Source organism: Camellia sinensis, chromosome 6 (assembly GCF_055761805.1).
Source record: "Camellia sinensis isolate YWXY chromosome 6, ASM5576180v1, whole genome shotgun sequence".
NCBI lineage: Eukaryota > Viridiplantae > Streptophyta > Magnoliopsida > Ericales > Theaceae > Camellia > Camellia sinensis.
This window is the reverse complement of record NC_138966.1, coordinates 92,259,381-92,266,029: the sequence shown is the minus strand read 5'-3', so window position 1 is coordinate 92,266,029 and position 6,649 is coordinate 92,259,381. Positions and strand designations below refer to the sequence as shown.

Here is a 6,649-nt window from a genome sequence, read left to right as displayed (position 1 = left end):
AGTATATGCGGCGCTTTTTAAAACGCCGCTAAATGTGCTGCATAACACTACAATGACGTCACACCGCATTTAGCGACTTTTAAAAACGCCGTTATTACTCTTTTCTATTTTGAAAATATAACCATTAACACTATACTATAGTGGCGTTTGAAAACGCCATTATAGCTTCATTTATTTATTTTTATTTTTTTTTGAAATTGTGTTGTTTCTATGAGATTTAATTTTCAAATCTAATGTCTTTCAATCACTTCTTTTTGTCTTTTTGATAAGCAAAGATCAACTTCATCTGAAATCCAACTATTCAAAAACACCATTCTATCACTTCTCAAATTACATGATTCAAGACAATACTCTCTTATCAAATTCTAAAGAGTAGAGAAAGTGCAGCCTGCATCGGAATCAAGACTACATGGTTACAGCTAATTTAACAAAAAGGGCATCGAATGTAATACAACAAAAATGAAAATTTTGTAAATTACAATTTTCTCAGATATCTGAGATGCCAAGCTCTTTCCTCCCAGGACAGCAGCAGTAGTGCAAAATGCTTGTCCTCTGTTAAAGGCAAAACATAATCGGTCTAACATAATAAAAATTAAATGTTGTTTTATTACCTTAACTCTAAAGAGTATCACAGGTTTTTGCTCAAGATTGCAATGTAAACAAAATTAGTGAGAGACATTATTAAGTCAGAACTAGTGCAAGGAGTGGTCACACATTCCAGGTGAAATTGAAAACCTAAGTATGATTTTCGCTCAGGTGAAAAAAGGAGGGTGCTAACATATGTTTGCCGCCAGTTTTAGGGTTTCATGCAACCAAGAAATTTGTGGCTATAAAGGTCCTGTCAATCTTTTAAGTAACAATCATCAATTCACGAAAGATCCAAAGGGTCTAATATACTGTCTTGGCATCATTAATCACCAACCTATGAGTGCTTTCCAGAGGACACTAAAACCAGATCCAGCATTGACAATAAAAAGTCGATGAAGTGTCTGCCAATATATCACTGTCAGAATTCATTAGGTACTATGTAACAAGAGTGTGATCATATTTCTTTGTCCATTTCTTTGATGATGAATCATGTGCATACGATTATTATACTAATTTTTTTTTTTTTACATGAATGATCTAGGCACAATGATCTTCAAGATGATCGAGATATCAACATTATTTTTATTAAATCAAATGTCGAGGCAACAGAATCCTACACTGATGTTCTAGTTTACACATGATAGAACCCTATCCGCTGCTGTTCAATAGCAGTTTTCAAGGCATTTTCTACATACCTCAGGATAATAATTGCTGTCAATCTTTTTGAATTTCTGTGAAGATATTCCTTGCAAGCTTTGAGAAATTAGAGAGACCCTATGCAAAGAAGATAAATTGGTTTTATTTAAAGGTAGCTAAAAGCTCATCAAGATTATGGATGATGACAATAAATTATTTTTTGAGAGCTTTTGTGAATCTGTCACGAGAACAGCTCTTAAAATAAAATGAAATCAATTCTTCACAAGTTTGCAAGTGTATATGTTTATAATCTGTGTTTGTGAATTATAACAACTTTCAATGACACCAATCCATGTGTAGCAATAATACCCTGATAAATACACATACAGACAAGTAGTGTTTTACAATCCGAGCAGGACTCACATGTTTGGCAGTCGTTTGTAAGGGTGTGGGCCCCACATCACACAAACCAATGACTGCTGAACATGTGACTCTTGTTCAGCTTATAATTTGCACTGTAGATCATTTTCCTAACATTCCATATCAAATATGAACACGAAGTCTTAACTTCTATATTCATTCTTTCTAAAAATTCTATTTAAGCGAATAGTACATAACTACAATATGATGATAATAATCTAACCTGTAACCGCTACTACTGGAAAATAATTAGAATTCCTAATTTCCAAGGTTGTTTTTCAAGATTAAACATATGTTTTTACATAATGAAACCTACAACTGTTTGACAAACCAATTATTGAAGACAATCATAACTATATTCAGCATCCAAACAGAACTAAAGACACTATCAAATTAAAGGCAGGGTACAAGACTTTACACAAACATATCAAAACCATATCCTCAACATCTAAGAACTTAGGTTGTGTTTGGATCATGGATTTTGGTAGGCATTTGGAAAGAGAAAGGAAAAGATGGGGGAAATACAGTACATGAAATTGATGTGTTTGCATAAATAAGACTGAAAAACAGAAACAAGTTGAGTTGCTCACCACACCCTTCACATCTAAGATGCTTGTGGTGGAAGCTATATGCTTCTTTGCTGAGACCGAACATGCAGGGTATCTCCAATTCAATGTTTTCTCTTGTTCAGACACATGATACTTCATGAACCTATCGATAGTAGTTATTTGCAAAAAGGCATTAAGATCTACCATTCCAACCCTTTCTATGTATAGTGGTCTTCCATACTTATCAACTCCATGAAATCCGTGAGGATAGCATTTCTTAACCTCTTTGTACTCTTCGAACTTAAATTCCTGCAGTATATATTAAACAAAGAATTCCACAAGAATCAACATATATAGTTTGAGCAAGAAGGCAGTGTATTTGATTAAAGAGGACCGCCAAATAGATTTTTTTGATTTTCTGAATGGGAAAATGAAAAAACTATCTGTATAAAAATAAAAATAAAAAATATTAAAAAAACTCATGATAAATAAATGAGATCCTCAATCTTAAATTGAATATGCATAGTTTTGGTGCTTTGAACTTCTCATCCTAAATATAGCATGATTTTAAAAAACTAATCAATCTTCTTAATTACAGACATTCACGCTGATGTGTTTACTTGTCAGCTAACTCCTCAAAAAATCAAAATACATGTGAGGATATCAATAAATTAACCTATAATGAGACATCTATGTCATGGAGAGTTGTGTATTCCAAATGTGGAGACCTGTTTTTGTCTCAAACTAGAATAACCCCCAAATCCTAGGACGTAGTGTCAAATCCTAGAGCATAGTGACACATTAATAGCACAAATTTTAGCAGATTGTAAAACTTAAATTTTACTTTTCCTTTCTTAATATGCTCCGTTTTTTCTTTCCTGGCTTTTGGTACTAAATTAGAGGCATACTGCAGGAACCATACAACTTAGCAGTTAGAATAATTTAATTTAACAATTTTACTATTATTTTTTTTATTAAAAAAAAATTACTAATATGTTAAGTTCAATGAGGTAAGCATCATAATTTGTGTTTTTACAGTTAGGCATCATCAATATTCATAGAGAAACAGTCATTATCTTATCGTCATGATGCTTCCAAACGGCATCAAAAGCATATATTATACACAGGTTTCAAAATTCACCAACTCAAAAAAAAGAGAGAGACTTCCTGTCTAGACCTGCCATAGTAATTTGAGTGAATGCATATTAGTACCTATTCTTCATAAGCAACAACCTTTTCAGGGGAAAAAATTGAAAATAAATCAATTATATTATCTAAGGACTGCAAATATGATCTAGACTTCCACTCATGGGCATCAAAATAGTTCCAACAACAAATTGCTACAGGTAGATAGTCTGTAATTCACCTTTACAATTATATCAACTTCAAATTCTTCTCGCCATTTAAGATATTGTAAAAACATATCTTTTGCTTTCATCAGATCAAAATCCCTCATTCGCAAAAATCTGACATGACATCATGGAAGAAAACCACTGTAAATATATGTAATAGTAAAATTACTCCAAACAGAACATCATCTTTGCCTGATTCACACTTCACCACACAATACTCAAACAATGCTACATAAAGAGCTTAACAAACTTCATTGAAACTACTTCATCCCAGAAGGAGGCTAATTATTTATGTATGCAAAAATGTCACAGCAGAAACATACCGTAAAAGTGTGTGGTAATCACTGTGTTTCCCTGGCAGATGGCCCTCGAGCAAAAGCAATTCACGGAAAGATTAAACAATTTGATCATCTTTTGGATCACGAGCTTGTTTGGGAACTGCTAGCAAGCTTTGGCTCTTTCTAATTCTCTTTAGTGAATCCCGAATCTTGAGTGGGTAAGACAACATGAACTTGCAATTTAAGTTTAATGAAGACAATTTCTTGTACTCCTTTTGAGGAGGTAAATTCCAATGGCTTTCTATAGGTGGATAGATTGATTTAGCTTTCTCTTTAGCAGAATTAGTATCCTCAAAACTAGAGGACTGCTTGCTTCTCACAGAACCTTTTGATATAACTATTTCCTTATTTCTCTCCCTTGAATTATGCATATGTACTTATCAAAGCTATCGAGGAATGAAAAAGAATGAGAATTTCTTCTTTCACATCCAATCCTATTGTACCCAAATCATGTTCTTGCTTAGAAATTGTCTATAACCAACATTTCAAAGTTATGTAAAGGAAACATGCAAGAGCAGAATCTATAGCAGCAAGAACACAACAACTCCCTTCTAGAACTCTATTGAATCCGAAGATTTTCTGAATATAATAATAGAAGGTAAAGAAAATTGTCAAAAAAATTTTGATATGACTATTTCCCTAAATTTGTTCTTTGATTTATGCATATGCACATATAAAACGGACAATAACTTCTTCTTCTAAATCCAATCCTTCCATACCTAGATCAAGTTTTTTTTTTATTTATTTATTTATTAAATGACCTAGATTACAAAAAAAGAATAACTCTCTTGTTACATAGTACCTAATGAATTCTGACAGTGATATATTGGCAGACACTTCATCGACTTTTTATTGTCAATACTGGATCTGGTTTTAGGGTCCTCTGGAAAGCACTCATAAATAAAAGAGAACGAGAACAACATTCACCATTCACCATTCTGTTCAAGTATAGCCGTATAGGAGAACAAGAGAACGAGATTGTACGGAACAGTATTACACAATAAAAGAGTTACAATTTTATATTAAAAAAATAATATTTAAAAGGGAAAAAACCACTTAATATTAATCCTTAATTCCTATTTAAATTTTGTAATCAAAATTTCCTAAGAAAGAAGGTGTTGCATGCTGATTACCTTGAGACACAACTTGCTCGCAGCTGAGGCAGCAGCCTCTTGTAATACTGGATCCATTGCTTCATAGTTGGAACCTACATATTACAAAACGTATTGCAACAATAACATTACGACAATCCTATGAAATCTGGAATCAACACATTGTGGGCCATAAATGCTTCATAGTTTTTTTAAATAAAATATTACTTTGTCCCAAGTGTTCCCTTATGAGAAAAAACCAAACAGAAAAAACCAAAATAGGTTTAATCATGTTCTTCTATCATGTTTAAAATGACTGGTTGAGCATGATAATAACAATAATCTTCTATCGTCCATTTTGAACATGATAATAACAAGAAACAATTCATCAAAATGCATGTCGCCTATGGTTTAATCATGTTCAAAATGACTGCACATTATTATCACAAACTACAAAATCGAAAACCATTTGTCCAATGCCTCAAAATTGAAAAATACTATTGTATTTTCACTCAATCAATGATTAAAAAGAAAATACTTCATAGTTTTTTGGTGTTTGTGGGAGTGGGAGGATTGTATTTTCACATAATCAATGATTTCAAAAGAAAATACTATTGTATCTTTTGGAAAGATGTTGTCCTCGAATATTTATTGTAAATTGAAAAATAATATTTCTAAAATAATATAGTAAACTTAATGTATTCATCAAAAAAGTTGTCATTGTGCAGTTGTTTCTTGCAAGATTAAAAATGTACTCAATAAATTTTGTATAGTAAACTTAATATAGTAAACTTAATAAATTTTGTATAGTAAACTTAATATAGTAAATTGAAAAATAATATTTCTAAAATAATATAGTAAACTTAATATATTAATAAAAAAAAGTTGTCATTGTGTAGTTGTTTCTTGCAAGATTAAAAATGTACTCAATATATTTTGTATATGGATAGAAAAGGTTCATATTGTACTACTGTATTTTGAAAGATTTTGTTGACTCTAAACAATAAAATGCCAAAAATTATTATACTATATTACAAATTAAGCTTCTTTCATTATTTCAATAAAATTATAAATACGATATGAAATTAAGAAAAGCTCAAAACATTGAGAAATTTGATAGGAAAACAAGTTATAGAAAATGAAGCTTTCAAGCATTGCAATGCTCTTAGTGCTAGTTTTAACCTTTTTGTTCTCAATTCCATTGGCAACTTCAAACCTAGATGCGGAACCATTTGTCCAATGCCTCAAAATTTCAATAACCAAATCGAGAGAGACGGGAAGGAAGAGAGAGAGAGAGAGAGAGAAATCAATACCTCGCTGGTGCAAATGGTGGTGGTGGTGCAGATGGTGGTTGCGGTGGAGCTTCGAAATCGAGAGAGAAAACTTCAAAATCGAAATCGCTCTGAGATCTCTGAGACCGATCTGAATCTCTGAATCTCAAAGATGAAACTTTGAGAAATCAAGTACAGCCAAAGATGAAATTAGATCTAGAGAGAGAGAGAGTCGGTGGAGCTTTGAAATCGAGAGAGATATCTTCAAAATCGAAATCGCTCTGAGATGAAATCGAAATCACTCTGAATCTCAAAGACGAACCTGTATGAATCTGAATCTCAAAAAGGGTTTAGAAACAATGGGGGTGAGCAAGAGAGAGGCGCGATTTGAAGGCGTGAGGATTC

The 6,649-nt window shown here is 32.3% G+C and overlaps 1 pseudogene across 1 annotated transcript; it reads right to left on the bottom strand.

Moving 5' to 3' along the window:
* Positions 1–586: 586 nt before the first annotated feature.
* Positions 587–5,425, bottom strand: LOC114321414 (phosphatidylinositol/phosphatidylcholine transfer protein SFH11-like; annotated as a pseudogene). The gene is made up of 4 exons (XR_014332654.1): positions 3,868–5,425; positions 3,559–3,658; positions 2,235–2,492; positions 587–1,362 (listed from the first exon to the last, which is right to left on the bottom strand). The product of XR_014332654.1 is annotated as a phosphatidylinositol/phosphatidylcholine transfer protein SFH11-like (transcript).
* Between the last annotated feature and the right edge of the window lie 1,224 nt (positions 5,426–6,649).